This window comes from Octopus bimaculoides, chromosome 3 (genome assembly GCF_046866305.1).
Source record: "Octopus bimaculoides isolate indiv1 chromosome 3, ASM4686630v1, whole genome shotgun sequence".
NCBI classification, from domain to species: domain Eukaryota; kingdom Metazoa; phylum Mollusca; class Cephalopoda; order Octopoda; family Octopodidae; genus Octopus; species Octopus bimaculoides.
The window spans coordinates 20414574-20437073 of NC_142930.1; the positions used below are offsets into that span (position 1 = coordinate 20414574).

Sequence of the window (22500 nt, forward strand, 5' to 3'; positions counted from 1 at the left end):
AGAGATAAATAGATAGATAGATAGATAGATAGATATTTATATTTGTGTGTGTATATATTGACGATAATGATGATTACCTCATCTTGTCAGATGATAACTGTCTCACACTCAGTCCGATTTCTCTGAATTGCTTTCGTCCTTGCATGAGCGCGGATGTGAGTTTTTGCAACCCGTCTCCACGCATTCATCGCCAATGGACAATCACGAAATGAATTGGTAGCTAAACATATGTGTATGACATAATTTTAAATGAAAACAACTTGTACAACACTTTTGTCAATCTATCGGTGTCGCCGTACGTATTAGGTTCCTGTGACAAGCATTGCAAGATAACTGGTACTAATTTGATTGCAAGTTTTGTGTCAAAGTATGCTTCTTCACGAAAAGCTACATTTCGCACGGCTGTGTCAGAAATAACTGGGCCTCCTGGGAAATCTAACTGACACATAAATGTGACCATGTCAGGCACTGCCGTTCCGACTCAGAACGGACATAGACGTGATGGTATTATAGGGTGACTCAGTGCTTCTCTCAACTCCAGAACCTCTGACTGGAGTTTCTCTCTCTCTCTCTAACACACACACACACACACACACACACACACAAGTATGATTTGCAGGTGATCACCGGAGTTTTGTTAGTTAGCGGTTTTCTGTTTGTAGTTTTGCCATTTAGTATGCTAGATTTCTTGCGAACCTCATGTAAACTATAGCTCCCAGTATCTGATCACCCACTAGTGATTGGTGTTAGTTCCGGGGAATCAAATCATTTACTAAATTTATTGCAACGATATATATATATATATATATATATATATATGTATATATGTATGTATGTGTGTGTGTGTCTACGTACACAGACACATACATACACACACATATACATATCTACATACATATGTATATTTGTGTATTCGTATGTGTGTATATACATACAAACACCTCCCCACAAACACACGCACACACACACACATACATACATATATGTGTGTATATATATATATATATATATATATATATATATATATATATATATATATATATATATATATACATATATATATATCCACATGCATGTATTCATGGGTTACTTTATATCTATATCGTAAGAAAGTATATGTGTACGTGTATGTGTGTGTATATTTGTATGCATGTATGTTTAGGCAACAAACCCGAAAATGTCCGTGAAAATCAATTTCCGTATAAAGATGAAATTTATACATGAGATGTTAGTAAACAATTAATGTTCCATGTAGCAATTAATGTAGCTCCATGTAAAGATTGAATCATTTTAATATGATCCCTTATCTTGAAGAATTGCAAACAGGACAGGTTTCTTAATATAAGCGTTGAATCTATTGAACTCATGCTGTAACTGGAATAAATCTCTAATTTAGATCACTATAAATTCTTGAATCAAAGCTACGTTACAGCTATAAAACTAACATTATTTTCGGCAATATGTTCAGTGCTGCATTAGTGATTATTAAAACATAAAGACGGTGAGTTTATAGAAACGATAGATCATCTCTCTATCCCCTCAGATGAAATATTAGTGACAATTTTGCCTTTTATCCCACCTGCATCTGTATAATTGTCAGTAATACACTGGGTAGATTGAACCAAAGTCCTCTACAAAACTGAAGCTAGGGATAATCAAAGAGATATCAATAATATAAAGTTTGATATTTAAGGCCTGTCAATTCACGATGTAGTTTTGAATCGTTCTTGATTTAATTCGCTAAACTTTAATGCTCTTCACTTATATCACGAAATAGTTTAAAATCCTTGGTTATATGGATAGATCCATATAACCTGTAAAATACTGAGACCAGTACTTGATACACGAAATAAGAACACAACGAAGAGTCTGTGACAATTACTCGTGATTGTTTTTCGCAGTGAAATAAGCATGAATATAAACAGAAGCCCTTCACATATATTTTCGATTTGCAGCCCTGTGTCTATGTAATAAATTAATATAACGAATGGCATCAAAGACGAAAATTCGAAAGAAAATTTATTGTGACTGTAGAACTGACAATTTTTTTTTCCTTTTGTTTTCAACTGCAAATATGAGGGCATTGTCGTATACGTTTTCGTTAGTAATAATATGAAAATATTATGTAAACTTAGTATCATTGTCGTCTCCAATTTAAAAAACACCCCCACCCCACTAACCCTGTGTGAAAATCTTTGCAAGAGGAATTTTTTCTTTTCTTTTTTTTTTAAACTAAATTATCAAAAAGCTCTATTTTTCTAGCTTGAAATATCTTTTTAAGATATGACAATGTTGTCATAATACAATACAAAAGAAATCAAAAGAATCATACAACTAAACAATGAGAGCCAGGAGACATAGATATTTTTTAATTGCACAATTTTTGCTTTATCGAAATTCAATTAAATATCTACTACTCGACACTGATTGGTTAAGAAGAAGTCATTATTTTCCAGTTAATGATCAACAACATCAACAACAATAACATCATCAACATCTACAAGAACAACGATGACTGAAAACCAACAATATCAACACCAACTAATTACTTTATTTGGCATTTTTTCTCACTGTTGTACAACATTACACTGATAATAATTAAAAAAAAAAAAAAAGCATCGTTTAAACTACATCTTTCGTCATTATATGAAAATATACTCATCAAAAATTGTATTCGTTTCCTTTGATATTCCCGGTCTGAATTGCATACAAATATGACCCCTCCTCCCCTTCCTTTTTACACTCTTCAAGTATCATAGAAATTACTATTTCCTACTTTCATTTTCACTATCTCATTTCTAGACACTCAATCACTGAAATCACAGTCATAATTGAACAGAGAAACACGTTTTACGATATCATCTTTAATATAATTATAAAAAGAATTATTGTTGACGTTATTATTATTATTATTATTATTATTATTATTATTACAATTATCATTATTATGATTATTATTATAATTATTATTCTCAAAATCTTAAAGAAGAGTTGATGATAATAAAATTCTGATATCAACTTAAAATCTGTTTTGTTTATTTAATATTCTTGTCCTTAAGGCGCCGAGCTGGCAGAAACGTTAGCACGCTTACCGGATTTTCGACTGTTTTACGCTCTGAGTTCAAATTCCGCTGAGGTCGACTTTGCCTTTCATCCTTTCGAGGTCGATAATTAAGTACCAGTTGCATACTGGGGTAGATCTAATCGACTGGCCCCCTCCCCTAAAATTTCGGGCCTTGTGCCTAGAGTAGAAAAGAATATTCTTGTCCTTGTTGCCTTTCTTTTAAGCGATCTTCTTCTTCTTCTTCTTCTTCTTCTTCTTCTTCTTCTTCTTCTTCTTCTTCTTCTTCTTCTTCTTCTTCTTCTTCTTCTTCTTCTTCTTCTTCTTCTTCACTGCTCTTATTATTACACCTAACACATTGAGCTTGTTGCTGAGGGTTCATTAATGTTCTAGCTGTTCACTTACCTTGAACTAAGGCAGTACTTTCTTTTCAAGTCTCTAAAACTTTGCGGAATCTCCTTACACTGCCAAGTATTGTTGTTTTCTGGATGTACTCTGTATTCATTTCTCTGCGTGTCGTTTCCAACCCAGTTTCTATGCTCAGTGTAGTTAGGACAACAATTATTAGCACAATATACGTCTTTTTCATTAACCACAACTTTCTGATTTCTCTTTTTAGAACTTCATATCTCATCAGATTTTTTTTCTTTCCTTTCGGGCGTTTCTGCCATCGCCAGTGCAAGAAATGCCTATGATAGAATACGAATGTTCTCTCTTGTCTACTAGAGCACTATCGGTTTTCCGATGTTCAACTCTGTGCCCAGAGGATAAAAACAGAATAATACAGAGCAATGCAGAAATTCATCCTCTATCTGATTGAGCCGCCAAATTATCGACAAGACCCAAATCAAGCATAGTTAAGACATCCAGTGACAGTAATAGTTGTGAATATGCGACAACTGAACAATTCCTAGATGACTTGGCTCAGTTTCATGGTACTAACCAATAACAACATCACCACCAACTTCCGTTTTAGATGTTGCTATTGTTATTAATGTTTCTTTTTCCCCCACGCTATAGTTTTTTTCTTGTAGTTACAAGCACTTCTCTCTCCCCTTCAACACAGTTCGTTGATGGCAGATGTAGTTATGTTTAATGCTGGTCGATGGGGAAGTCGTTGTCAGTGAAAGTAGCAGAAAGGAGACTCTACAACTGTCAGCAAAATTACTTCCAGCAACAAGGCTGCGGGATGGTGGAATCGTTTCGCACCGGAATAATTCTTAGTGGCATTACCTACGGCTCTTTACGTTCTAAGTTCAAATTACCTCGAGGCCGACTTCGAATTTCAGACTTCCGGGGGTCGATAAAATGATTACCAGGCCGATGTACTCAGCTTGATTCCAACACAATAAAATTGCTGGCTTTGTGCCGAAAATTAGAAAGAAAATAATCACTTCTAGCAACAGCAAAGCACGCATGTTCCCTGAAAAGCAAATAGCATTTCATTCAAACATGAAAAACTACTAAAATACTCAAAATTATATGAGAAACGAAATGAAGCGTTTTCAAATCTTTGATTGAACAGATACAACCAAGATTATTCCATACAAAACGGATATGGCAAATACCTTCTTAAAATAACTTATAATGGCGGGGAAAGAAGTCATGAAGAAGAGGAAACGTGAGAAAGAAAAAGGTAGTCAAACCGACAGATAGTGATTTTACAAGTATATTTGATGTATACAGTACATTCAGGTCGTTCTGATCAATGGCGTACGCACAGAACTCTAAATGATTAGATGACGATGTTGAGAAATTCATAGCTATAACAGAAATCTGTATGTGTACCGAGTAAAATAACGCAAGAAACATTATACTCAAAGACATGTGAATGTATGTATTTAGCGCTGGGTCAAGTCATGATTCTACAAGTTGACCTTGCGACAGGTTTCTTGAATTAACTTCGACAAACTTAACAGTAGAAATTGAATGAGGTTCTTCCTTAATTCCTGTGTAGTAGATTCAACGCACACGGTGCTGATAAACTAGATAATATTTTAGAAAACCCGGCAAGCACTCATATCTATGCGTCCTATAATGTTTCACTTTGCCATTGTATTTAATTTTTTTCTTTCTGTATTTGTGTTAACTGCAGCAATGAAAACTCAACTGAGAATGGAAAGAGCCAGAATACTGCAGCAACGCAGTTTGTCCGATTCTGTAAAGATTCTGCCTATCTTCTACCCTGAAAGTTTCGAATTCAGACATAAGAACAGAAATGCTGAGGGAATGTTGATAGTTCATAGCATCGACCCCAGTACTGGACTGGTATTTCATTTTATCGAACCCCGAAGGATGAAAGACAAACTTAACCTCCACAGGAATTGATCTTAGAACATAAAGCACCGAAACAAAACATATACCAGTATACTTGCATTAGTGTAGGGAAGCATATTACAACGTAAGGTATTGACACAGAAAGATTCACCATAAGACATGTGTTATCTACATTGAAGGACAGTTGATGTTAATATGGCGTGTGTTGAAGTTTCTGTTGCATCATTCAGTCTGGGGTTAGTGTTTCTTTTTAACGTCACGCAATGTGTTCACCGAATATTGTTCACGTAGATGTGAATGTTCCCCAAGTTTTCCTTTCTTCAATAAAGAGTACTATATGTCTGTTTTTGCTACACCTTTAGATTTAGATTTAGTAGTTAAAACTGATTTGCTACTGTCGTTATATTTTTCTGTAGTCATTTTATAACGTGCTATAACTGCGCGATAAGCACGGCCCCATGTTTTCCTGTCGTATAGACATTCTTCCTAATATGTATGCAGAGTCAAGTGGAATTCTTTTCACTGTTATTTATATCTGTAGCTGCTGTGGGATTTGGTATGTTGTTATCTGCATATTTTAAAATCATTCCCAAGATATATATATTTGGCTAATTTTTTCAATTCTTTTAAAGATTCATTATCGACTTTTGGGACTGTTATTTCGCTCAGGAGGCACTCCGTTTCTTAATGGCCATTGACAACATCATATGGAATTGCGTTGATATCTTTATCTGTATTGTTTACCATATCCCCTACTATATTCGTTTTGTTATTCTCTGGAACCATTTCTATGATGTATGTTTACATCACCTCTTTTCCGGTGGTATTTCATTACGCAGGTATAATAAAAATATCAATCCAAAAGGGCAAATCAGTTGAACCGTTGAAGAGTCGGGCAAGATGTCTATGGTTCCGAGGTCTACGACGACTGCACTGTCTCCGACGATACTACTGCCATATTGTATCGAGCCTAGTCACCAGCCTGTTCCTTCGATAAACATTGGTATCGTGAAGAGGGGAAACTTGCAAGCTTCAACTAGTCTTTCTCAAAAACTTTTGCCAAGTATTGCATCTACACATACAGCTGCACGTTATGTTTCTAAGCAGATGACTCAAATGATACAAATATTGTTGCACCAACCACAAACGTGCCATTTATCCACAACAGACGTCACATGAACAATGATACATACTACTGTTGACGACACTAACAATAACTGCAGCTGCAGTAACCAAAACAGCAACCACAACCACTGTTGAAAAGACAAAGATCTCAAGATAGAGAACAGTTTTTAAATCTGGATAGGTGGAGGCTTTTCAGACTAGTGGCAGTTTTGAACTTTGCAAATATATGTTAGACTTGCTCGCTACGGACTTGATAGTTGTGTATTACCATTAGCAACAGGCTAAGACTATTCCCAGCTAAAGAAGTCAAGTAGCGATGGCACTGCTAACGAAGTACATTAACAAGGATCACATTATTTGATAAGTTCCCACCCATGTCTCTGCTGAATGATTTTAACCAAGATACCGAGGAAAAGTATTTACTTGTAGGTAGTGTGGATAGATGGGCGTGGACCTGTGTGATTCCCAAAATATATAGAGACAATTAATTCCACATCATGCAGATATTCTACAGACGATGGATACTAAGAGAACTAGACTCGATTGTATTCTAATAAATGTAGATCACTCTAAAGCTTTCAGAGGGCCGACTATTGTTACTTAATAGATATTTTTAGTACCACTGTTTTTGGTTTCACTTTCAAAATGTACATGACTTTAATATGGAGTTTAATGGCCAGACTTGACAAGCTTTATTCAGAACCACTTTGAATAATACACACGGGACATCAAAGGTATCATCACATACTAATTCTATTGTTTTAGTTCTTTAACTATTGCCAAGATGTAGAGATGCTGAGAAGTAGTATCTTCCAACTGGGTCACGTAAAAGTCGCCAAAGCATATGGAGGCACACAGTGTGATAATGTTGGATCTAAAGGAAATTGAGATGGCTACAGTCAGACTGAAAGTATTTAAGGCGGTAACAACTGGACACATTAACCCGAAGAAATCGGTACCGGTAGAGGAAAACCTTAGTGGTTTGAACCACTGAATTAATAGCCATATCAAAGGGGAAGACATCTGAGATGATGCAGTCCTCCTGAAGCTGTCAAGCCTCCAACTTGGGTTAATCAAGGAACCAGAACCTAGATTACCCGGATCACCAAGTCTTCAAGCCATCACCAATCTGTTGTTCCCTAATTTACAGGCGTATGCTTATATTAATTTCATTCATCTTAAACGTTGTTGTCATAATTACCTACCTCTTGATAAATTTGTTGGTGCAGAGCACTTCACTCTTCAACCTCACTTTTCTTTCAAAGTGAAACTTGAGAAAATCGATGGGAGCTTGACAGAATCTTTTCAGCTTCGTCTACCATAAAGTATCCTTCGCCATAGGCATTAAAACCGTATAGCCCAAGCTGAAGGATGGGCTATCTCAGGAGGGCTACATCATCTGTGTGATCATGTATTTTGTGTAGTATGTATTCTTTTTACTTCCTCTTACTCCTCTTCGTTTCTTTCCCTCATCTTTTTTTCTGTAAACCCTCGCACGAATCGTAGCTCTACTTGTAATGTCTTCCTCGACTGATGCCTCTGTGCCAAATAAAAGAAATTCATTTTTGTTGTCATTATCGTCAAAAGAAGTTTTTTTTTTTCATCGACGAACAGTTTATTATTATTTTATTTTGCAGAATTTCATTGAAAGATTAGGCGGAAATCGGAATCATGTTCCTAATTTCCCAAATTACGTTTCTCCATTTCAGGAACAATGGAAAATACAAGGAAATGCTGCTGGTTGATCTGCAGTTGAACTTTTATTGAATAAAATCTAATTTAAAGTTAGAAATTTCCTTTAGAATAAACAATTCTTCTTTTCTACTAATCTAGTACTCTTATTATCGTATTATGATATGATTATCAATATTACTAATAACTTTATAAAGAAAATGTTATTATTATTATTATTTTTATTTGTTCATGCGTAAATATACAGTGTCGGTGATAACTACTGGAAAATGAAAATAATGCTTTGTTTCCATCGGGTCTGTAAGTTGCTGGTAAAATGTCCTTTACCATATTGTATGTTAACTTGACCTTGGTTTGAGACACATCGTATTTGTGTTACTTGAAAATATTTGCATTGATTTTAATGCGTTAGCAGAAAGCTCTGTACTTATCTGTTCAAATATTTTAATAGACTGCGTTAGCATTCATCTGTTTTCTGGTTCTTCGAGGGTATCACAAAATACTTAGCATAAATGCATATTCAATATATCTTGTTCAGTTGATGAAAGCCCACGATGCACAAAGGTGTCTGTCCATTAAATTAATAAATTTACGAAAATTAAACTTTGCTTCTAACAATAGTTTTTAATCTTTATATACCCTTTTCATTACTAAGCTATCACACTTTCAGTGCGTCAGTTCACACCTACATTTTCAGGACAATTAGGGGCAATTTGGTTTTGGTTTTATCTTTAACAAAAACTGTTTATTCAACGTAGATCCAGCCTATCTACGTTTATATACTAAGTGTCGTGTAGGTCGATTCATAGTTAAAATATAAGTACAATCATGAAAAATAGCACATACTTCTGTTAATGTGTGTTGTAGATCCAAGATATCAATTTTATACATATTCATTCTTTAATTTCACGTAATTGATAAGATCACTTATGCTAAATTGTTACTAATATCGAGTAGCCCAGTGGTTTCGATAACCTAGATTATGCTTCTATATGATTTAACTGCTTTTAATTTAATCCCAACTATGCTTAAGGAATAAAAGGTCTAAGGAATATTAAAGTCTACGAAACTACTGAGAGACTGCAGCAGTAAAAATATATTATCAATAGAAATGGGAAAGTACGATAGATTTATCTCAATCTACATACTTGCAAATGACGTGTGCATTCACTCACGACCGCTTTATAATTTGAAAGATAGTTTGTTCTTAGGTTCCATTTTCTGTTTATTCTTCAAGAAGAGTTATGATATAATAGTTTAACTCCATAAGTGGTTAATAAATTTCGTAGACAACGGAAACATGTAACCAGTTAGTAATTCTCAAAAATTGTTCATTTTGTTTTACCTTCGAACAGGTGTTCAAATGGGTAGATGTTTGCAATTATTACTTGCGTACTCTGTCAAATTCAGGACTATTCTTGCTTGAGTCTAGATTTTCCTCACAACTGACTTAGTTTAGTTAAATGCATTGCTTTAGTGTACAATTCGTAGCCATATAACTGACCAAAATGAATTGCACACGCATCTGGAGGAATTGATGCAGAAATATCATTGCATCGTGTTACGTAAAATTGCTTCATGCGTTTTAACTATTTAAACTGTTTTCGCTTTTCACGAATTCCCATACTAAGTTATTACATCTTAATTGATCCTCGTACAATATCTCTCGTTCAAATGTTCGAAACCGATCACTCGATTTTTTCACACATTTCTGAGGAAGGTTGTAAAGGTAAAACCAAAGCAATACAATACATCTCTCTCTTCTCATTTAGCTAATGTATTTTTTTATCTATCTATCTATCTATCTATCTATCTATCTATCTATCTATCTATCTATCTATCTATCTATCTATATGTCTGTCTGTCTGTCTGTCTTCTGTCTGTCTGCCTGTCTGTCTATCTATCTATCCTCATATATATATAGATAGATAGATAGATAGATAGATAGATAGATAGATAGATAGATAGATAGATAGATAGATAGATACGTACAAACTCACACATACATACATGTATACATACATACAACTTTAGTTTATTTCAAATATGTTCGCGACATATTTCATCAGGCAATTTTACAGCAGTTTAACACGGAGAAAGACTTATGGTAAAAGGTGTAAATACACAATTATCCTCTCTAAGCACACTCTGTGGACCACTAGATGCTCATTTATTTTCTTCTTTCATTTTTTTTTGCGTTTCACTAAGGTGAGGTAAACCCTGAACTGACAGAAAACCTTAGAAAAAGCTAGTCACTGATTTACGCACGCAGACCATCCTGTCTGATCAAATGCATAAATAGCTGTACGAAGCAGTGGTGGAAAACAAACAAATTTTAGATTGGTTCAAAAATGTTTGGGGCATAGTTCAAATTCTAAAGGCAACTTCGTGTGTAAAAATTAGTTTTTCACCATAGTAAATAGCAGTGAAATTAAATATATATATATATATAATGGTTTGCAAATAGGGGTAATACAAGATCATCAATAGCAAAAACGGACCGAAACAACACCGCACATGTGACACTCCAATCAACACATAAGGAAAATAGTACACGATTATAGAAGGAAGGGGAAGGGGATCTACTATTTATAACTCTGCTGGGAGAACGAACAAATATCATCTGTAACTGTAGAAGTAAAGAAAATGCAGATTTAACAATAACTGCATTGTAAAGAATGTGGTTTACAAATGTGAGGTGAAAGTAGATACGCAGAAACACGTGTACACTGGTGACACTGGAGACATCATGAAAAATCGTCTGCGTAACTATCTCACATCATTTTTCAATATAAATATGTTTTGATGAGAGACACGAATCCCCCATCCTACAAGAAATTATGAATAGTAGCGGTTGGAGTGAAGTTTGTGGGTTAGTTCAAGTTGAGTTCGTAGTGAAATCGGAAGGTGTTGGCTGGTTCAATTGGAATATTGATTGTTGGTTCGTGAAGAGATTGTTGGATCGTTACATTGTTATTATGACTGTATCGTTATCTTGTTTACTGTTACAACACTGGTACTGTGTATCTAAACCACCCGTCAAAATATCGTGGCGGTGCCACGACGTTAAGGACGGCAGATACAACAAAATAAGAGGTACTTCACATCACTATCGAACCTCGTCTGGAAGCTTAAACTTTACAGAATGCTACACTTCACAGAAACAGGAGAAACTCTGGAAATCATTACATCCAGGGAAAACGTGATAGACACTCCAAGATGGTCATATTATGTAAACATAAAAGCAAACGATTAGAGAACATTTTAAAACGGAATAACATCAACTACCTTTAGCATATTATAGAACAAGGAGAAACACAAACAAATAAACAAACTACAATTCAGAATACCATACACTATACGAGCGAAATCAATTAAAAGGCCACCCTAACAAAGTATCATTTATCAATACGGACAATAGACCGTAACAGATGATGGCTGTAATGGCTGTAACGGCTGAACTGTTTACTTCAGAACACGTTGTAGATAGTCATGTCCTAAATTAGACCGAACAAAAGAATGCACTACCCATCCTTGTCCTCTGCAGATTGAATAATAAAATAAGTCCGACATCACCACACATACCTTCATCTCCATATAACTGCCATTCCTTCCTCTCTTTCCATCACCTTCCGGTCCACCCCAACAAATGTCCACAGAAACGCCCACATAACTCAATCAACCTTCGCACAGCTCAAAGGGGATAAGATCCCTCTGTTAAACATCCATCAAATGTTATATTGACCGAAGAAATGAATCCACGAAGTTGATCAACCAGATGCCCACGGATACTACTGTCTACACTGTAATCATCCCAGGAAGACGCACTATCATCTTAAGAGATATGTGATTTGCGGAAACGCACGTAGCGATGCATTTAATGTTTATAAATTCTATCCAAGGATTATTATTATTAAACACACACACACACACACACACACACACATACACACACACACACATACAAACACACACACACACATATATATATATATACATGTATGTATATAAATTTTTAGTTAAATATATTCAATGAGAATATTATATACTGAATTTATATTGAGTGCTCTATTGTATTAAAGTATTAATACTATTAAATTATTTATGTATTTAATAGGAGCGATTATATATATTTTATATAATATATTATTATTATTAATATCAGGAAATTAATATTAGAAATTTGTTCAGAAAGATATATACGTGTGTAAAATAATTGTTGTATTAAAAATGTGAATATATATAAATATATGTAAAAATGAATAAGTATAAATATTAATAATGACATTTTAAAAGTTTCGAATTAAGTTTTTAAAGCATCATACGATCGTTTGGCAGAAGTGCTGTCCCTATAATGGAATCCTATATTGATAAGCATTTATAGACAACTCTTCCGCTCTTCAGAGATATAAAATGTGAAATTTGTATAATTTATCGAATGGTAGTTTTTAAAATATATGAAGTAATATAGGAAAATGATGTTTGTTTGAAATATAAAATAAAATAAAAAATTACTGCTTTTGATTTTGGTAAGTACACTTTAGTATGAGAGTCATTAAATCCATATATGCTTCCTTGGTAATTTTTCTGTAATAATCCATAATTGTTATGTGTAAAATCCATTATATTGTCTTGTATTCCAAATGTAGTTCATAGACTTAGATAATATAGAATAATGGAATCCTATATTGATAAGCATTTATAGATAACTCTTTTGGTCCTTTGAAATATCAAATGTGAAATTTGTATAATTTAACGAATGGTATTTTTTTTAAAAACTATGAAATAATATGGGGAAATGGTGTTTGTTTAAAATATAAATTCATATTTCAATATAAATTGAAAATAAAACTACCATTCGATAAATTATACAAATTTCACATTTTATATCCCTGAAACGCAGAAGGTTTGTCTATAAATGCTTATCAATACAGAATTCCATTATAGGGACAGCACTTCTGCGAAACGATCGTAAGATGCTTTTAAAACTTAATTCAAAACTTTTAAAATGTCATTATTATATATTTATACTTATACATATTTACATACATTTATATATTATATTTATATTTTTAATACAACAATTATTTTACACACGTATATATCTTTCTGAACAATTTTCTAATATTGATTTCCTGATATTAATAATAACATATTATATAAATTATATATATGTATGTATATGAATGTATCCATAGATATAGATATAAATATAGATGCATATGGTGAAGACGGTCAACCGGGTATATATATATATATATATATATATATATATATATATATATATATATATATATATATATATATATATATATATATATATATGTATGTATGTATGTATATATATGCATGTATGTATGCATGTATGCTGTATGTATCCATAGATATAAATATAGATATAGATACATACGGTGAAGACGGCCAATCGGCTATATATATATACATATATATATACATATATATATATATATATATATATATATATATATATATATATATATATATATACATATATATATATATACATATATATATATATATATATATATATATATATATATATATATATATATATATATATATATATATATATATATATATATATATATATATATATATATATATATATATATATATATATATATATATATATATATATATATATATATATATATATACATATATATATATATATATATATATACGAGGTCGTACCCAAATGTAACCGGAAATGCTGTCTGTAGGACAAGCTCGTTGTATTTCAGGCTTCCACCGCTAGAGGCCACTTGATGTGACTCACAGGCATCAGTCTGTGGACCGGCGTCATCGAATATAGTCGTGTTTCCATGCGCTGCGTCTTTGTTTTGCAGTGCTTCTCCCTTGTTCGTAGATTTTCTCCCATGTTCGTAGACTTTTGAGATGGTTTTAAAAGAAGGAACAGCGTGCTGGGGGAAAATGGCAGCCGAACAGTTGACATGCTTCAAACAGCTTACAAGGACGCTGCCGTGAGCAAACCACAAGCTTACCAGTGGCTTTTACGTTTTAGGAATGGTCATATATACACACATATACATTTATATGTACGTATATATGTATGAATATATTTGTGTATGTAGAGTGAATAATTGAGAACAAAATATGCCCAGTGTAGGTAACACAATTTAGTGCGAAAAGTATGAAAACTTAAACTCCAAGACAGGATACTTACCGAGTAAAAGGCCAGTGGCAGTAAGGAAACTTTTAATTGTCAAATATCACAAGTATCCGTTAAAGGGACATTGCTCGCGCCATAATGTATTTACATGAGTGTCTGATCACAATTTTATCTTCCCACCAGCCTAGGGTCATCATAGTTGTATGATCAACTTCAAACGGCACTGTCTTGCTTACCTGAGCTCCTACTCAAACAGGGCCTCTATCCAATGTACGTTTCTTGCTATCTATGTAAGCCACCTCAAGACCCATGGCATACTTTATACCTTATATGGTCTACAGTTTGTGGCAGACTCCCTACAACGCAACACTTGTTTGTAAATTATTTCACCGGTAATCGCTCATAGTATTATCTCACATTACTTCGATCTCCTACTACTCCTATTCTCTTACCTCAAAATTAGTTTTCCCCCAACTCTATGTCTATTGCCTCTAATATTCTAAACCGTTTTATTGCGTGAGAACGAATAATTTGCCTCCCATCTGACTACTACGGTAAGTGGCCGCTGTTTATTCCGCCAGCCATTAACTTTACCTTTTCATAACTGATCTTTGTCAAGCAGTATGTTGATCTCGCATCAACTCTTAGCTTCTCCCTCCATATCACTATTTCTTTCCTCTTCCTCCATCCTCTATTCCCCTCGCATTTGCCATTGTCCTTTTGAAAATTGAGGATAAACTTACTTTAACAATTTCATCCGGACTTGTTACAGGACACACACCTATGACATTATGCACATATTACTTATGAATATGGTTATTATATTAGTTTCGTCACTGGCATTTCTGCTCTATGAGTATATATATATATATATATATATAGTTCAAAAAAACAATAACAAAAAAACAACAAAGTGAGGACGTGATATGGATAGTATTATTGGACGCTCAGGAAAGGAAAGAGAGAGTGTATGACGTTTCAGGCGTAGCCCTTCGTCGGAAAGATGGAAAGTTCGGAGAATGGAAGAACGGAGAAAGAGGAAAATGGTACCGATGCCCACGAGGTTACATGATGAAAAGACCGGAAGAGGAGGTGGTGGGGGAAAAGTTCTTTCTAAGATAGGAGAGTGAAAAAGGGAGATGAATCTGTGCGTTTGCGAAAGTCTGCGAGTGTGTGTGTGATAACAGAACGTGTGTGTGCGTATGTATGTGTGTGTGTGTGTGTGTGTGTGCATGGTTTGGTGGTTTATCTGTTAGTGTGTTTGTGTGTGTGTGTGTGTGTGTGTGTGTGTGTATGACGTAGTGGAAGAAATTAGTAGCAGGACTGGTTAGTGGACGCTGTAGACAGTGTAGGTAGAAGGTCAACAGGTGGTTATTTGGGTGTGTGTGTGTTCGTGTTTGTGTGGGGTTGTCGGTGTTAGGTACGTGTACGTGTGTGTGTGTATTTTGTATGTGCGTGTGTGTGTATGTGTATGTTTTCTGTGCGTGCGTGTGTGTTTGTGTGTATGTGTATGTTGTGTGTATGTGCGTTGCTGTGTACGTGTGTGTGCGTGCGTTTGCTATTGTATATGCGTGTGTTGTTTATGCCCATGTGTGTATGATTGCATGCGTGTCTGTGTGAGTGTGTAGTGTTGGTGAGAAGTGTGTGTGTATGTGGGTGTGTGCGTGTGTGTGTATGTGGGTGTGTGCGTGTGTGTGTATGTGGGTGTATGCGGCTGTGTATGTAGGCGTGCGCGTATATATGGGTGTGTGTGTGTATATATGTGCGTTCGGCTATGTGTGTGTGAGGGCACGTATGTATTTTTGTCATGTATGTGGGCGGTATATGTATGTGGGCGGTATATATGTAAGGTGTGTGGGTATGTGTGCGTGTAGGTAGTGGTGAGATAAAAAGTGGAAAAAAGTAAGTGTAATAACAAGAGAATAATGGATATAATGTAAGGGGGACGAGGGGGGGGGGGGTTAAAAAAAAAAATTATGTAAAGTGTTGCAGGGACGTAAAGGAGAGAGTCATAAGGAAGAGAAGGCTGCGTTGAGTCCGAAGGGGAAAGAAGAATTAAGGTTGAAAATGTATATATATATATATATATACATGTGCATGTGTGCGTTTGTGTGTGTGTGCGCGCGTGTGTGTGTACGTACGTATATAGGCAGATATAACACCTTAAATCTCGGTTCTACATATCATCGAGTTAGAGGCTCTTTACATGTTTCTGTTTGTATTTTTATTGCTGTAATCCTACACTTTTTCGTTAATTGTTTTTGTTAGCTCTTTTCTTTGCTTCTAATATTTCTGCATCACTCGGATTAGCATTGATCATATATTACTTTACTGGTCCACCAGGTGTAATTGACGATTCAGTTGTTTGATCGTTATCTGAATCTTGATTGTGTGCAGATCTATTCTTTGTTAAGTGCTGTTTGAGTATATATCATTTTATCTGCTCTCTTTCGACATGTATGAAACACTTCTATGTTTATCACTCTGATCTGAGAATAAGATTGATGGTAGAGATATATAACATTCTTCTATCTCCCCATAACTATACACTACACACTCTATCACTGTCCTCTCCCCCTCTCGTTTTCTATCTGTCTATTTCTCTATCACCTCTCCTCCATTCCGATTGTGCTTTTGTATACAAGACTCAACAACTATTTTCTCGGGCATATACCTCTACTTTCTATTATTCAAGATTTTCTTTACATATTTACTCTATGCTGATTTTAAAAAATTATATTGTTATCTTTGTTGTTAGAACTATGGATTGGAATTGTTCTTATAGTGTCAGATTAATCACGAGAATGTGTGCCAAAATGCCTTAGTGTAGATCAAGTCAAACAGATACTGGGTTCAAATTCAGGTGGATATAACTTCACTCTTTCTATTCCTGTGATTGAATAAACTCAGCTTATATCTTTCTCGTCGTGTACTTAATAAGAAAAGGTTTTTATTATTGTTACTTTAGTCATTTTACTTCTCAGAGCTCTCCACTTTATTTGTTCCGGTTAATTCAATGGTCAAACAGAGTTGCTTTCCACTATACTGATCATATAAGTACCAATCTCATAAATCCTCGTTATCCCCAATAAAGCAGTGTTATGAGTAAGATCTATCCTGATGTCGATTCCAATTTCTCAAACAAATTTCTCAAACCTAATTATTTATGCTCCTATTGGGATGACAGTTGTTACTTTCTTCATTGCCCACATTCGTGCAATCTCATCTTTTAGTGGCTTCTACTTCTCAACCATTTCCAGTTTTATCATACGGTCGTACATCCCTTGGTATCCACTACAAGAACATCTGATCTCCGAGCATCAACCATTGAATCATACTGGCTTGTAAGATCCTACATGACCTTATACTCATTATTCTCAATGACATCTGTTTTATGATCATACTATTTCAATGTCCTTTCGAGACCGTGCTTCACACACGATTTCCAATGAACATATTTAGTGACGTTTTGTATTCCTATTGTACCAATTTGCTACACTAACTCACGATACATGAGACTGTTTATTTTTTGATGTCAGACATCCTACAAAGGCGATTCACTGCTCTTGTTATTTCAAACGTCGTGTAATTGTTCCTAAGCACTGCATATCAATGCTTCTGTGCATCTGAAGGACGGACGCACAGAATCTCTTGGGAACTGACCGTACATTTTCTTTTCCTTCCATGCTTTTCCTTTATGTCTATTTCCTGTTCAAATTTTTCTTTAGTTATACAATTTTTAGTTTTGATGACGCCGACTTTCTTCATGTTTCAACAGTGGCTCCACGGCATTTTTTTTTGTATACCACCCTAGGCTGTTTTTCTCTCCTTCGATACAGTCCTGGCAACTGATCAAACCTCTCCCATGCATTCTTTCTGGACAAGTACAGTGTATCCGTGCCACTCTTAAGGTGTAAGGTTCCGTGTACTGTCAACATTTTTCTGGTCTTGTTATCCATTTTCTTTATTTCTCTCTTTTCCCATTTTATACCGAAGTGATGCTATCGCCATTGCCGAGTCTGATGTCTCGGAGGTGTTCTGCGAACCGGTCAGCCAATCCGCGTCCCGTTTGCCCGATGTACAGAGAAGGGCAGAGAGAACAGGAGATGCAGTAGATGTCATTGGTAGAAGTGCAGGTGGAGGGGTCGGTGATATGATAGTGTCGATCATGGGTACCGTTGAGGGGGGGGGGGTTGGAGAGGTAAGGGCAAGTGCGGCAGCGTGGGTGGGAGCAAGAGAATGCGCCGGGTTGGGAGGTAGGGTTAGGGAAGAAGCTGTGGACCAAGAGGTCTCGTAGGTTGTGGGCTCGTTTGAAGCAGGGGAGGGGTCGGTTAGGGAAGATGTGCGAAGTGGAGGAGTCGGACTGGAGTCGCCGGAAGGCTCGGAGAATGGTGCGTTGGAGAGATAGGGTGGTGGGATGGTAGGTGAGGAGAGATGGAAGACGGCAGAGCGGGGGGAGAGAGCAGATGCACGGTCCACGGAACGTGCTCTCTGAAGGGCGGTGTGGATAGTGGTGAGGGGATATCCACGTAGGATGAAGTGGCGAGGCCTGAGTTGTGACTGAGCCTAAAGTCATGATCGTCACTTCAGAGCCTGCGTAGACGGAGGAATTGGGAATATGGGATGTAAAGCTTGATGTGTTTAGGGTGGGAAGAGGAGAAGTTGAGGTATGTATGTAAGTATGTGTGTTTGTAGTAGATGGAGGTGGTGAGAGTGGAGTGATGAATGCTGACCAAAATGTCAAGAAAGGAAGCAGAGATGTCAGAAATCGTACAGGAGAACTAGAGGGCAGGATGGAAAGATTTGACAAAAGAGAGGAAGGAGTCTAGATGTTCGCGGGAGTATGTGGTCGCACCGATACAGTCATCAATATAACGGCCGTATAATTCGGGAGTGAGACCAGTGAAACTTGAGAATATTTGGGCCTCAACGTAGCCAACGAACAAGTTCGTACAGTTGGGGCCCATTCTCGTTCCCATGGCTACTCTCGAGAAATGCTGGTAAAAATCACCAGCGAACGAGAAGCAGTTGAGTGAGACGACAAGTTCGGTCAGACCAACGACCGTGGATGTGTCAAACTGGGGGTTGGGTCGAAGGTCAAGGAAATATTTGAGTGCACGCAACCCCTCGTGACGGATCACCGTGTAAAGGTTCTGAATGTCGAGAGTGAAGAGAAGTTTAGAGGGGTCAGTAGATAAAGGGAAAGAGCTGAACAAACAAAGCGCATGGTTGGTGTCATGGATGTGAGAGGGAAGGGAAGCCGCTGGGGGGGGGGAGCAAGGACACGGTCAAGATATCTGGAAATTTGTTCGGAGACGATGGGGTGACTAGGGTTGTTAGGTTTGTGGATTTTGGCGAGGAAGTAAATTGTGGTGCTGCGGGGGTGGGGGAGGGGTGCAGACAATGAGGTTGGAGGCCGTGGGGGAGACGGAAGGAGGTGATGATGTCATAGATAATAGAGAACAGTCTTTTGGTAGCTAGGCGTGGGCTTGAAGGGCAGAGGGTAGTAGAAAGAGGTGTCTTGAAGTTGGTGGAGAACTTTCGCTTTGTAGAGGTCCACGCGCCACCTTACCACGGCCCCATACTTGTCGGCCAGTTTTATGATGATGTCAGTGCGGCGTCGGAGACATCGAAGGGCCGAAGCCCTCAGCTGCAAAAGAAAAAAAAGAACGTGCAACATTTAATGCATTAAGGTATGAAGTTACGGTACCTCACATTTTAATTTCAGATACTACTGAGGTCAGATTTACCTTGAGCCATACTGTCATTGATAAAATAAATATTTCTCATGTGAAAAGGTTAATTTAATCGACAATTCTTTCTCCCAATATGTGTGGCCTTATACTTATGTTGCAAGTCGTTATTATAATTGCGGTTACTGTTATTGCTCATCGAATCAGTCAAACGTATCGAGCGGAGTTATATGAATGCTCGAAAATTATTTTATTCCATTAAACATAAGTCACTTTTTATAATCTCATTGCATTTTCAATACATTAAGTAACTGAAGAGGAACATTTTTGTGGAATATCTTTTCCTCTGGGAAACGTTATTCGAAATTTCATTTGTAGCTTGCTGTTAAATTAAACGATGTTCCTATTTTTCAAACAGCTGTGCAAGTGTATTAGAAAATTCTGTCAATGAGAATTACTACCCACTGTATTTGAAGATTGTAACGGTAATAATAATAATAATAATAATAATAATAATAATAATAATAATAATAATAATAATAATCCATCCAAAAAGTGACAGACAGACTGTATGTAGCAAGAAAAAGAGGGGGAAGAGAACTGATTGGATGCGAACGCAGCATTAGAGCAGAAGAAGGCTCTAATCTGTGCTGTCCAAGAGCAAGCACTAAGAACGAATTACATCAAAAACAGAATAGACAACACATTACAAAGTGATAAGTGCAGAATTTGTGGATAAAATGCTGAAACTGTATGGCATATTACCAGTCACTGTACGCCACTAGCACAGAAAGAATAAAAGAGATGCCATGACAATATAGGAAGTATTGTCCATTGGATACTTTGCAACAAGTATGGACTTGACAGAGCAAAATGTGGTACCAACATAAACCCGAAGCCATCATCGAAACTGATAATACAATGATCCTATGGAATTTTATGATTCAATGCGACTATGTGATAGAAAATAGGAAACCAGACATAGCATTAATTGAGAAAGAAAGCAAACGATGCTGGATCATAGATATAGCATTCCCAGCTGACAAGGTATGCGATAAAGAAGAAAGAAAAGTCGATAGATATGACATGTTACCTTGGGAGGTTAAGCAGTTGTGATCGCTGAAAAAGGTAGCAGTAGTACCAATGATTATCGGAGCTCTGGGAACAGTAAGGAAAAATCTTGAGAAGTACATGGAACAAATAAGGGCAGCAATAAGGGTGAAGCATTTGCAGAAACAGCACTGCTTGAAAGCGCTGGAATACTTCGGATGGTGCATGACAAATAAGGGTGTTACCTTGGTTCACTTGTTGTGAATAGCTGGTACCGTAGTACATCACCAGCGTTAGAAACTGTGTAAAGACAATAAATAAATAAATAAATAAATAAATAATAATAATAATAATAATAATAATAATAATAATAATGATAATAATAGAAACAATTCCTATCATAGTAGGTGCCTTAGGTATAATAAAAAAAATATTCAGACAAATACATAACAAAAACACCAGGACTTACAAACATATATAACATACAGAAAATTGCACTACTGGGTACTGCACACATTCTACGCAAAACACTTTCAATACAGTAAACATAAGAGCACCACAGCAAACCACAGCACATACCCAAGGCGCACAGAGCTGCGCTCGGTAGTGAAGTGAAAGCACGTTTTAAAAATAAAACTACTGAACAATAATAATAATAATAATAATAATAATAATAATGATGATAATAAGTAAGTATGGATATGAGGTTACGGGTGTTTAGTACCAACATACACCGGAAAATGTAAGGGTCGAACAGGGGAAGGCAAAAATCCTCTGGGATTTTGATTTCCAGACAGACAAAGTGCTGGAGCACCGAAGGCCGGACATAGTAACCTTTAGGAGGGTCAATTGACGTGACAGTTACAGGAGATCAACATATTACCATGAAGGAGAGAGAAAAGGTTGAGAAATATGGAGACTTGAGAATTGAGATCGCCAAGATGTGGCAGCTACGAGAGTCATATATAAATATAACGGTTGGCCCTATTGTCATCGGAACATTGAGCTCAATATCACCCAATCCGAAAAAAACATCTGAAAACTTTAGAAATACCCTAGAATCTAGATGTATTGCAAAAGTCGGCATTACTTGGAACTGCACGCATATTGCATAAAGTACTGTCTGTGTGAGGTCCTTGTTGTGACTTGACAAACAGTACAAACCCCCAGTAGACACAATATTAGACACAATATCTTCAATCAACCATCTCACGATATTATAAACTGTGCGACGTCTATAACAACAGCAGCAACAACAACAATAACAACAACAACAACAACAACAACAACAACAATAATAATAATAATAATAATAATAATAATAATAATAATAATAATAATAATAATAATAATGATAATAATATACTGGGCAGGAACAACGTAGAATACAGTAGCACAAACAGAAACACCACTAAGCTACCAATAAAAACAGAAAATATAAAAAGCAA

The 22500-nt window shown here is 35.9% G+C and overlaps 1 long non-coding RNA gene across 1 annotated transcript in view; it reads right to left on the reverse strand.

Moving 5' to 3' along the window:
* Positions 1 to 2454: 2454 nt before the first annotated feature.
* Positions 2455 to 22500, reverse strand: part of LOC128247352 (uncharacterized) — a 33912-nt gene continuing 13866 nt past the window's right edge. Inside the window, exon 2 of the long non-coding RNA XR_008263747.2 lies at positions 2455 to 8002. This is a non-coding gene — a long non-coding RNA (uncharacterized LOC128247352). The remainder of the gene's footprint in view (positions 8003 to 22500) is intronic.